Below are 13,387 nucleotides of genomic sequence, written 5' to 3' on the forward strand. Positions count from 1 at the left end.
TCCAGGAACATTTAACACAGCATGAATTTAAAATAGTGAAAAATGAAAACAATGTCAACAGTCAAAATAAGGAAAGAATTAGGCAAAATATTGTGTAGACACGAAGAGAACGTATAATGAGATATTGGTTGGTAATAAACTAGGTGAAAGGCTTGCATTGCAGTTTTAAATTTTTTTTTTAATTTTTATTTATTTATGATAGTCACAGAGAGATAGAGAGAGGCAGAGACACAGGCAGAGGGAGAAGCAGGCTCCATGCACCGGGAGCCCGACGTGGGATTCGATCCCGGGTCTCCAGGATCGCGCCCTGGGCCAAAGGCAGGCGCCAAACCGCTGCGCCACCCAGGGATCCCTTGCATTGCAGTTTTAGATATGAGAAGCAGTCACAATTTTTATATGTGGAAGAGTTAAATTAAGTGAAGCATATGCAGAGAAAATAGATGAGAAGGAAATTCGCCAACATTTATCAGTTATTGTGCCTGGTGATTTAAGTATTTTTCTTTATAACTTTATGTGCTTGATTTTTTTCTACAATGGACAAGTGTTAACTTTTATCATCAAAAAAAGTTGAAATAAAGTTGTGTATAAACAGCTTAGTTTAGGGATGATGATTCATCTTCTCACAGCGGTCACTTGTGATAGCCTCTTGATGTGGTGTCTTCCTGTCTGAAAGTATTTCTTGTGTTCTTTAAACCCTTTGATCCCATTCACTTTGAAAGCAGCATGACCTTGCAAGCCTGGGGTTTGCAGCTTTCTTAGATGAATGATTTTCAGACGTGATTTTTTTTTTTAAATCAAGGTGAGTTTTGTAAAATGCTATTTTCCCTTTGTATCTAGAAATATATTTATGCTAAAGGTTTAACCACAAGCCAAGTATGGAGTAATTTGGTTTGGTGGTTACTAAGCTATTGATAAATGTCTTCCATTATTAGGTTGAATTTGCTTTTTAGTTTCATTCTGAAAATGGTGAAACTCTTCTTGGAAAAGTGAACTTCATCTTTAGCTGAGAATGAAATCATGTATTCTGTGGCAAAATTGTAGTATACCCCAACTACTTCCAAAGAGGGTTTGGGACAGAATTACTGAATATATTACTGAGCTGTCTCCTGGAAAGTCCTCTCTCTATGTATTTTATACACTTACCTAATAAATCTTTATTGCCTAATTTAATCACTAGTTTAGTTTTAAAACTTTGGGACATTTTTTCATTCATGTATTCAACAGACATGGAATGAGCATGTAGTATGCAAGAGATGCTAGATCCAATATTCCAGTGTATTTAAGTATATTAAGAGTCTAATTGGTTAGGTGAAAAAACAAAATGCAAATGAAAAAATATTTTGATCGTCTATGTAGAAATATATGTAGCTATATGAGGGCAGGAATTTTTGTCTGCTTTGTTGTCCCTAGCTCCCAGAACAATTTCTGGAAAATAGCAAATGTTCAATAAGTATTTGTTAAATACGTGAATAAATGAGTGGGCTAATGTGGTGCTGAGAGGCACACGGATGACAAGAAGAGGACATTTTATATAAAGGCCTGGAAATGGGAGATAGACAAGATGAATTTGAAAGAGTTATCACTAACTGGTGTCTATTCCCACGGAGAATAGAGAGCAGGCCCACTTTTGTCTATGCGGTCATAGTTTGTTGTTTTCTTGCTCTCCCCCAATGCACTACTCCTCGTATCTTCTGCTTTGTATGTTGCAGAGGTAGTGTGGAGAATTCTTTCTACAACCTTATTTATTTATTTATTTTTTTAATTTTTATTTATTTATGATAGTCACAGAGAGAGAGAGAGAGGCAGAGACACAGGCAGAGGGAGAAGCAGGCTTCATGCACCGGGAGCCCGACGTGGGATTCGATCCTGGGTCTCCAGGATCGCGCCCTGGGCCAAAGGCAGGCGCCAAACTGCTGCGCCACCCAGGGTTCCCCTCTACAACCTTATTTATATACAAACTTTGTACATCGGGGTTCTGTCTATTGCTCTTGGTCCCTTGAGAAACTTAGTGTGAAAGCTAATATTTCCATTTCTGCTTGCTCACCATTCTCTTTGGGAGTTAGACAGAACTGATTTTATTTTTGTTTTAATTGGGCCTTAAGTTCCTAAACAGAGTGGAAGACAAAGAAACCTTTTGATTCATTAAAAACAATGGCATCCCACAATTCCACTGCCTAGTATTTACCCAAGAGAAATAGAATCATGTTTCCACCAAAAAAAAATATGGAAGGATATTCACAAGAGCTTTATTCATAATAGTCAAACTTGAAAACAATCCAAATGTCCTGTAAGAGGGGAACTGATACCCAAATTGAGGCATATTCATACATTAGAATAGTATACAGCAATAAAAGGAATGAACTACCTATATATAGAGCAACAATATATATCTCAAAAATAAATGTTAAGTGAAAAAGTCCAGTGAATACGTATATAGTATTTAGAACAAAATTATTTCATTGGTATGAAGTTCAAGAACAGTTAAAAAGCAAAAATGTATGGTGAAAAAATTGGGAAGTTATTGTGTGAGGACAAAAGGGGTGGAAAGAAATGACTAGAAAAGGCACATGGGAATTTTCAGGGGTGATGGAAGTGTTCTATGTTTAGTTTGGGGTGACATGGATATATACAATTGCCAATATTTATCAAAATAAACACTTAAGATCTGTGTATTTTATTTTATATAATTTAGGACTTAATTTTTAAAAATAAAAAAAGGGAAACTATTTTGAGAATTAAAATATAAGACAATTCAGCACAAGTAATAAGTATTTACTAAGCACCTCTATCTCAGCCACTGTTCAAGGAGTTAGAAATATAAACATGTATAAGATGTATAAGAAAGAGTATCTTTCCTGATGAATTCACAGTCTAGGAAGGAGAACAGATGTGAAAAAACAGACATTGACAAAGATTTAATATACACAAAGCTCCTCAGAAATATATTTCTAGGATATACCTAGGCATGAACTAGATTACATTTTAGGATTGTATTTATAATATAATAATTATCTTGGGTACAGACTATATTCAGTCGGCCAAATCCTATAGTTATGCTGTGATAGACAGCCTCCATGGTGGCCTCTGATTGTATTCCTATCCTTGTGGTGATCCCTTCCATAATGTACTAGGTTTGGTCTCTGTGACCAACAGCTTATGGAAGAGGTGAGGGTAGGTCATATCCAAGATTAGGGTATAAAAGGGCAGCCCAGGGCAGCCCTGGTGGCTCAGCGGTTTAGCGCCGCCTTCAGCCCAGGGCGAGATCCTGAAGACCTGGGATCGAGTCCCATGGCTGGCTCCCTGCATGGAGCCTGCTTCTCCCTCTGCCTGTGCCTCTGTCTCTGCCTCTCTCTCTCCCTCTCTGTTTCTCTCTCTCTGTGTCTCTCTAATAAATAAACAAACAAACAAATAAATAAAATCTTTAAAAGGGCAGCCTGGGTGCTCAGTGGTTTGGCACCTGCCTCCAGCCCAGGGCGTGATCCTGGAGACCCGGGATTGAGTCCCGCATCAGGCTCCCTGCATGGGGCCTGCTTCTCCCTCTGCCTGTGTTTCTGCTATCTCTCTCTCTATGTCTCTCATGAATGAATAAATAAAATCTTAAAAAAAAAAAGATTAGGGTATAAAAGATTGTGGCTTCTGTGTAGGGTACTGGCTCCCACCTCTCTCTCATCAATCACTTTGGGAGAAGCCAGCAACCATGGGAAAATGTGTACGGAGGCAGCCATAGAGAGGCCTGTGGAGAGAAATGGAGTTCTGTGACCAATATGAGGAAGTAGTGCCTTCCCAGAGTTACCTTGAAGGCATGAGTTACCTTGAAGGCACATCCTCCTCTCTTTAGGTCTTCAGATGACAGTGGCTGCCCTCTTGACCATACCTCATTGGAGACCTTGAGCCAGACCATCCAGCCAAGCCAATCCTGAATTCCTAACCCACAGAAATGATAAAATAATAAGTCTTTATTATTTCAAACTGCTAAGTATTGGGGCAATTTGTTATATAGCAATAAATAACCAATACATATGATCTTTCTAAAATGTAGAAGACATGAGTTCATGGGTTAGTGAATCGTTCCTATAAATTATAGATTGATCACCTCAACTTTTCAGTTTTCCTAAAATGCTAATTAGTTAATGACTGGAAACCAAAAGATTTCTGAAAAATTTGTACAGTTTGGGGCACCTGGGTGGCTCAGTTGGCTAAGCATCTGACTCTTGGTTTTGGCATAGGTCATGATCTCATGGCTCCTGGGATTAAGCCCCACGGCAGGTTCTGTGCTCAGTGGGGAGTCTGCTTGAAGATCCCCTCCCTCTGGCCCTACCCCCACTTGTGTGTGTATGCATGCTCTCTCAAATAAATAAACCTTAAAAAGAAAATTTTGTACAGTTTAATTCCCAATTTATATCCAGAGAACAGTTTACTTACTCAAAAAATCTAGTCCTTTGACTAAAAACTTATGGTATATATCAATCTAGCTACCAAACTAAAACATGCAAAATCATAATTTAATAAAATTTAATTGCTTCTCAAGTATGAAAGGTCAATTTTGTATTATTGAATTTATTAATGAAAATTAAAATGAATTCAAATTAATATTCACAAGTAATCTTCACTTTGAACTTCAAAATATATAATATAGTTCAAAGTCATTATCGCTTAGAGACCACAACTTAATTAAAAAAATTTGCAGGGGTGATTTAGGCTGATTTTTAAATTAAGGCAACAGAATATGAAATTTTAGAGTAATTGAGATTATTGCTTTGGCACTTTGGATGACCAGCCTTTATTCTTTCTTAAATCTTTAGATTTTAAAATTATACCACCCATGACAGATATTATTAAACTTAGTCAGAACTCATTTTTGCATTAAGAAAACAGATCTTGGTGGCTGTCACTGGAAGAATGTTATATATCTTGAAGCATGGAAAGACCCCCTTTTCTCTGCAGTGAAGCAGAAAAAAGGATGCTGATCCTTGCTGAAGAATTCCTACCAGGTCTCCCCCCTAGGGTTCGGATAGCTAAAGAATTGAGTAGGCAATGGGATTATTTCTTATTTCTGAGAGGCTGGATGCTCTGACACGCTGTGAAGTTTGATATTATTTCTTGTTTAGTTCCAGACCAATAATTCTTAAACTTTGGCATGCATCTGAATCTCATGGAGGGCTTATTAGAACACAAATTGCTGAGCCTCATTCCCAGAGATTTAGGTTTAGTAATTCCAGTGTGTGGCATAGGAATTAGTTCCCTGGTGATTGTGTTGCTGCAGATCCAGGTATCACATTTCAAACCACTGATAGACTGCATTATTTTTGTTTGTCTTTGGGAGAGCTGTGTTTGTGTTTGTAGGGTGGAGAGGAGGGAGTTAAACTACATTTATTGGACAGTTTGGTAGTTTGGTAGAACCTTGAAAGTGAATTTTGGCCAATGTGGGTACAATATTAGATGCCACCTCCAGCTCCCACCCCTAAATGTCCTATGTGATCCTCTATATTCTTGTAATTCCTTAGGCAGCTGAATGCAAAATATTAAAGTAGTGGCTTTTGAGAAAATCTTCCATGCTTTCTTCTGCTAATTATTCTCTTTTGAAAAAGACAGTGGAACCTAAACTGCCCACTGTGAACTGTGTCATGTGATTACTGAAGTCATGAATTTGGCTTGGGCAGCAGAAGAATCTGATCCTGTAGAAACAAGGTTATCAGGTTCAAGCATGTCCTGAAATGTAAGTGACATGAACAAGTGGTTCAGATGTTCAAGCCCCTGCTGTTGCTGCATTGCCTGTCCTTCCACCTGTACCTATGGCCTCATGGGACCTTCCCTATGATTAATTGAGCGGGAGGGACAAAAATATTTGTTTACAGATATGTCTGCATAGTATGTTGACACAACTGAGGGTCAGCTCGTCTAGCACTAATGTCTTCTGAGCCCCAAGGGCAGAATTCTGAATATTTTGTTTACTTCCCTGAAAAGATGGATAGGCGAAGGTGATTACAGGGCAGATATTTAACAGTTTGGTTAGATGGTCAGAAACTTAGAAACCACAAGACTGGAGGATTGCTGAGAAGAAGGTCTGAGGAAAGAGTATATGAATAGGACTTTTGCAATGGGATTGTTATTGTTAATTTGTTAATGGGACTGTTAATGGGGACTGTTATGGTTAATTTTATGTATCAAACTGATTGGGCCATTCTGGATGTTTGTGGAAGAGATTAACATTTGAATTGGTTGACTGAGTCAACTGTTTGCTCTCCCCAATGTGGGTGGATCTCATCTAACCCTTTGGAGACCCAAATAGAACAAAAGGTGGGGTAAGAGAGAAATCAGTTTCTCTGTCTGAATCTTTTTCAGATAGACATTGAGCTTTTTCTGCACCTGGAGCATGACTCACACCACTAGCTCTCCTGGATTCTCAAGCCCTCAGGCTTAGACTGGAACTATACCACCAGCTTTCCAGGGTCTCCAGCTTGAAGAAGGCAGATGATGAGACTGAGCTCCCCTAATTGTGCAAGCCAATTCCTTATAATTCTGTTTTTCTTTCAATGAGAGGATCACATGGATGGTGTATGGGATACACACAAACATTCTGTTGTTTCTATTTCTATTTGTTCTATTTTTCTGGAAAATCCTGAATAATACAGTGACAGAGAATATTTATGTCTGATGTGAGTGTTCACCAAAGGGAAACCTTGTAGATCACTCTTATCAGGTAACAAGATGATCTATCAATGGATGTTGGTCAGTCTCTTTCCCTAGCTATCCTGTCCTTTTTCAGTGGGTTTTATGAGCAAAATGGCTAGGGTTGCAGGAATGGAGGTTATTATTTATAGGCTCAAAATTAGGGCCTTGCTTTTACCAAGACTGAAATGGTTATCATTGCTGCTGAGTATATAGCCTGCCAATAATGGCCCATTTTTGAAGCCCTGGTAAGATTCATGGCCTGTAGGGACCAGCCCGGTGGCATAGTGATCATGTTGGGCATCTTCTATCATGGACGGGGCAGTAGTTTGTCCTCACAGGAAAAGAGGCTTACTCTGTCCTTCTTGCTGTCAATGCAGTGCTCAAAGTACCACCATCCAGGACTAACTGAATGCCTCAAGGTATCCCAAATAATCTTACTTTTTAAAAAACATATTTTATTTAAATTCAATTTGCCAACATATAGTATAACACCCAATGCTCATCTCATCAAGTGCCCTCCTTAGTGCTTATCACTCAGTCACCCCATCCTCCCCTTCTGCAACCTTTGTTTCCCAGAGTCTCACATGGTTTGTCTTCCTCTCTAATTTTTCCTCACTCTGTTTCCCTCATTTCCTTTATAGCCTCTTTCACTATTTCTTACATTCCATGTATGAGTGAAACCATATGATGATTGTCCTTGTCCGATTGACTTACTTCACTCAACATAATACCCTCCAGTTCCTCCATGTTGAAGTAAATGGTAGGTATTCATCCTTTCTGATGGCTGAGTAATATTCCATTATATATATATTCCATTATATATGTTATATATAATACATAATATATGTTAATAATATATATATCTCACATGTTCTTCATCCATTCATCCATTCCACAGTTTGGCTATTGTGGACATTGCTGCTCTGAACATTGGGGGGCAGGTACCCCTTCATTTCACTGCATCTGTATCTTTGGGGTAAATACCGAGTAGTACAATTTGCAGGGTCATAGAGTAGCTCTATTTTTATCTTCTTGAGGAACCTCCATACTGTTTTCCAGAGTGGCTGCTATACCAGCTTGCATTCCCACCAACAGTGCAAGAGGGTTCCCCTTTCTCCACATCCTCACCAACGTTTGTTGTTTCCTGTCTATTAGTTTTAGCCATTCTCACTGGTGTAAAGTGGTATCTCATTGTGGTTTTGATTTGTATTTCCCTGATGGCAAGTGATGTGGAATATTTTTTCATGTGCTTGTTGGCCACGTGTAGATCTTCTTTGAAGAAATGTCTGTTCATGTTCTCAGCCCATTTCATGACTGGATTGTTTGTTTCTTGGATGTTGAGTTTAATAAATTCTTTATGGATCTTGGATACTAGCCCTTTACCTGGTATGTCATTTGCCAATATCTTCTTCCATTCTATAGGTTGTCTTTTAGTTTTGTTGACTATTTCCTTTGCTGTGCAGAAGGTTTTTTGTCTTGATGAAGTTCCAATAGTTCATTTTTGCTTTTGTTGCCCTTGTCTTCATAGATGTGTCTTGCAAGAAGTTGCTGTGGTCAGATGATCTTACTTTTGATAGGCTGTTGTACAATAAAAAACATAGAAACAATGAGCTTAAACCCAGGTGTATGTTCACTGGTTTTATCATTTATCCCTTCACCCCAAAACACAGATGGCCTAACAGAACAGTAGAGTGGCCTATTAGAGACATAGTTATAAAGCTGCCTGGGCGACAATACTTGTGGATTTGAAGACTGTCATACGTGATGCAATATATGCTTTGAACCAATGAGCATGTTGAATGTTATTTCTTCCAGCCAGAATATCAGAGTCTGGGGACCAAGGGATTTAAGTAGATTTATTCACTTTTATTCCAAATAATACTCTCAAAATTTATTCTTTCTCTTTCTATATGTTTTTGGTCCCGATGGTATAAACTCTTATTTCCTAAAAAGGGAATGATCACACTAGGAGACTGAAAGAGGGTTCCATTTCATTAAAACCAGAGATTACCATATGTCATCTTTGCCCTTCTCAGGCCTCCGCTAAACCAAAAAGCAATTAAAGCAGTTGCTCTCCTGACTGCAGGGACTGGTCCTAGTTATCAGGGTGAAAGAGGGTTGCTGCTACACAGTTGTGGCAAGGAAGAGTGGAACCTAGGGAATTTCCTTTAGATACCTTTTGGTACTTCCATGACAAGTGGTAAGAGCTAATGGATGGTATCGTAACTTAATAATCAAGGCCAGAAGATTCCAGTGAAAGCACATCTTTGAGAGCATTGGATACCTGGGTATATATATATATAAAACAAAATGGATAGTTTAGATGCTCCCCGAATTCACTTTCACCTTGGAGACTATACATCAGTCTAACCTCCAAGCAGAAGACTCCTTTACACTTCAGATTCTATTTTATCGTCATTATATCATGGTAGCTCAAATGTATGCCTTCTCTTGAAACTCTGTTTTGTTCTTCTACTTTTCTAGTCTAACAATCAATCACCTCGTTCAAATGGGAGTATCAGATGTAAAAATATATGGCAAATTACATGGGAAAGGTATTATGATGAATAAAGATCTTGAGCATTAAAATTTGAAGTAGATTACATGGTAAGTCATAGTTGTACTATGTGATCATTTGAATTAATTTGAATTGATTTTGTTTGGTAACTGGTCCCTTAACAATGCTACTCTAATAGAGCCTAACTAGGTTGATTAGATCATGCATTTAATAATCACGTTTGGAGTACTCAGTCTTTGCTTGCTGGTTCTCAGACTAACCCAAGAGTTCAAAGTCAGATCTGCTTTTTTATTACCTGGTTTTTAAGAGATTTTCCCTATATCTACCAAATAAAATCTCTTTACAAGACAAGTAAGACCTACCTGTTTAAGGTAAAGACTTACATGTTTAAGCTGACTTGCCTCTGGACAATAACATATTCTTTTTTCATGGTTCTTGTCTGACCTCCCCCAATTATACTGCCTTTTCCCTTAAAGCTCCCTTTTCTCTCAGAGCTTTTCTGTTTTCCTTGCTCATTGATCCCAGTGTTTATAGAGCTGAGCTTCCTCCTCACTTATTTTGTGTCTGGTGACAAAATCCAGGGAGTCCCAACATAGTCCAAAATTAGGCCTGTTTCTAAAATTAAATTTGTATTATGATTGTTATCTGTATTATGATTGTATTATGATGTGTTTGTATTTGTATTATGATTGACCGAGGCCAAAGGTAAATTTACATGGTAAAGGAGCCAGAGAATGACATAGTTGTAAGAGTTAAGGGGAATCCATTTTAGTCTGATCCTCTCATTTTGTAGATAAGAATAATGCGGCCCTAAGGATTACTTAGTGCCTTATTAGGAATGAGTGTCCAAATATTCTGATTTTGATTCAATATAAATTCCCTAACATCATGCTGCTCATGATACTACTTTTAGGCTATGGAGTTTGTTATTTTCAGATCCCAAACTTTATATTCCATAACTTTTCGTATCTACACAGTATTTTATAGCTTTTAAACAACTTAATTTGATAAGTAATACCTACACTTCAAAGGCAATTGTATATTCTTTTCAAACCTTCCATCCTTTTTTAAAAGGAGGTTTTACTATATACTTCCCTATTCTCTGAACAACTGTTGTTAAGATTGTTCCAGCAGACCAAAATACAGGGTATGTTTTTTAAAATTTTAGGTAGGCAAAGTCATTTTTATCTTTAGCTTTTTCACAGATTTTATTTTGTCCCTATAATTTTTTTTAGGATGTCTTAGAACTTTATATTATAGGTATTCAAACAAATATATTTTCTGAAAATGGCCCATTGTTCTGTTACTCTACTTTCAAGCAAATTTCAAATTTAGTGATCTAAATCACATGAGGGATAGTTGTTGGAACCATATATTGGATTAGTTTTCTCGGTTTTTGATATCTGAGGAAGAAGCCCTACTAATAAACGGAGCTTGTCCTGCAGTCTATTGGCAACTATGTATCACGGTTGGTTAAACAATGCTGAGGGCTTTCAGTAATGGGTGAAGTTTCTAAAGTCTCTGGATTACTCTGGGGCTATGTACAAAAGCCATATCTGGACATGTAAAGTGGAAAATTGAAATGATTTATGTATCTTGATAATTCAAATAAATGTTCTAACATTTACCTCAATTATCTTGAATCTGCAAGAAAATGTGTTATGTTTGAATTAGTAGGAAAACTGCCTCAGTGTTTTATTCCAATTTACACGTCCAGATATAGCTTTTGGGTAGTAATAATAGCGATGGCTTCCATTATGTTGCAGGCACTATTAGGTGATTTTCATATATTATTTCTAACCCTCATACCAACCCCACAAACTAAGCACATCGTTTTACCCATGAGGAATCTAAGCATCTAGAGGTTACAGGATTTATGAAGAGCTTGAAGTAGTAATTTTCTTTGAAGTAAATTGGCAAAGTGATGAAAGAAAGCAATACATGTTAAGTCTCAGGAAATGAATAAATGCTTGCAACATTATTTATCAGTCTGAAAAGATAAGAAATCCAAAGTTTGTTGTGCTTCAGGACTCAAGTCTTCACTCGTTTTGCATGGCCAAAGTGATAATGTTGGTGATAATGTTGGTCTCTGCCTTCCTTTCTTTGTGACTTTCAATCATTATTTCAATACTTGTTTTTTTCTTTTCTTTTTTAAAGTTTAATTTCATTTTCCAAATCTTTAGTGCCTCACTTGAAACTAAAAGGCTTAAAAAAAAAAGAAAAAAAGATATTGTGTTCCGTATACAACAACATATGTCAAAATACCAAGTTACATCCTCCTTCTAAGGCAATAATTTGCACAACCAAGTTATATTTGAATGCATTAACTTGCTACAATTTTGACAGAGGCAGTCTGTGTGCACAAATCCCTCGAATACTGATGGGATTGTGATTATACTCTGAAAAGAGAAGAGTCTGAATACAGATTTTAGAGGACCAGAAAGTGTTTAATGTCTCATTGTTTGCATCGAGATGCTAAATCACATTCAAGTCAATGACTCTGATCTTCATATCAATGCACAAATGGAACAGAAGAGAAAAGCCAGGAAAGCTGTTTTCTCAGTGAAACACTGATTTTGTTCTCATGTTACCAGCAAGAGACCATTTGGGATATTTAAGCCTGAGGTTGAGTGCTCCGCATTTGTTAGAGCTCCTCAATGTTTGAAATGGGTTTTCCCTTTAGGGAGCCCATCCATTTGGACAAGTGCTACATCAGATCAAAAGACATGGGAAGAGGTATTTTGCACACAGATTGAATTTTTTTCTGGCAAAATAACATAGCTTTTTAGCACAACATTGTCTATTCTCTACTGAGTGTTCCTTTTTTTTTTTTTTTAAATAGTTGGAGTCTGTTTTCCAATAAGTGTCAGGCTTTTTTCATGTGGCAAATTGGCTAGCAGCCACCTGGAGATCATTTGAAATGAAAGCTGGCGTTATGGGATTTAGTTTCTCAGCTCCAGTTGGTATTGTTCTCTAGTTTATTAAATGTTGATCAGATCGTTCATTGTATTGAAATTATTAGTCATCTGATTTTTGTGTTACTATTTGAGAAACAAAGACTAATATAAACTTTTAAACTTTTGGTTATAACGATATTCTGTTAAAAATGTCATGGAACTACTAATAAGAAATCGTGTGTATAGTTTTTTTAAAAATGTGTTTCCATTGTGAGAAAGGCAGTGTCCTTAGCATCTCAAGGCATTCAACACCCTAAAATAGTGTGATGTGAGAGACAGTAAACCCAAATTACTGTTTTAACTAAAATGAAAGGTTAATCTAGCAATGGAAAGCAACGGCCACATTTTACTTCCGAATGGCTGATGCTGATTCGTTTTAGGTGAACATTGTTTACAAGAGCCTGGAACACAAATCCTGAGCCACGTTCTATGATAAATCGATACTGGGTAGTTGGACAGAGCTCCAGAAAGAGTGCCACGGTAAGGGAAGAGTAGGGAAAGGAGAAAATGAGAGAAGGGTTTTATCTGCTTTCCTCCACTGTGCATTTAGGAGAATTCTTGGCATGACTGATCCAGTTTTCCTGTTGTCATTAGCAATAGCCGCCAATCACGGCTAATCACCTACTTCCAAAATGAAAAGAGAGTTGGCCAAGGTGCAGTTGGAACCACTGCTGCTGCATCCCTGGGGATATTACTGGAAACTTTACAAATTCTTGTTTCTAAACCACTGTCTTGATACAACATAATGGAAAATTGGAGCAATTATTCAGATAATATGTGCAAACAGTACATTTTCACCTTTGGTTTATTGAAGATAAATCTTCATCTTCCTAGATGGTTTTGCCTAACTTGTAGTACTTCTTGCTAAAACCATTATCTTTCCCCAAAATTCTACTTAATTCATGTTTGAATCCCTCTACATCTTGCCTTGAAAGGTGCTGTAATCCATTAGTTGCTGGATAACCATTCACTGCTTTTAAAGCTAATTATTTTCCTTATAACTATGAGGCAGTATAGCACAGCGATTAGAACACTATCTAGTGGGATGCCTGGGTGGTTCAGTGGTTGGGTGCCTGCCTTTGGCTCAGGTCGTGATCCCAGGATCTGGGATCGAGTTCACATTGGGCTCCCTGTGAGGAGTCTGCTTCTCCCTCTGCCTGTGTCTCTGTCTGTGTCTCTCATGAATAAATCAAATAAATCTAAAAAAAAAAAAAAAATCAAACAAACCACTATCTAGTGT

This window comes from Vulpes vulpes, chromosome 1, assembly GCF_048418805.1.
Source record: "Vulpes vulpes isolate BD-2025 chromosome 1, VulVul3, whole genome shotgun sequence".
NCBI classification, from domain to species: domain Eukaryota; kingdom Metazoa; phylum Chordata; class Mammalia; order Carnivora; family Canidae; genus Vulpes; species Vulpes vulpes.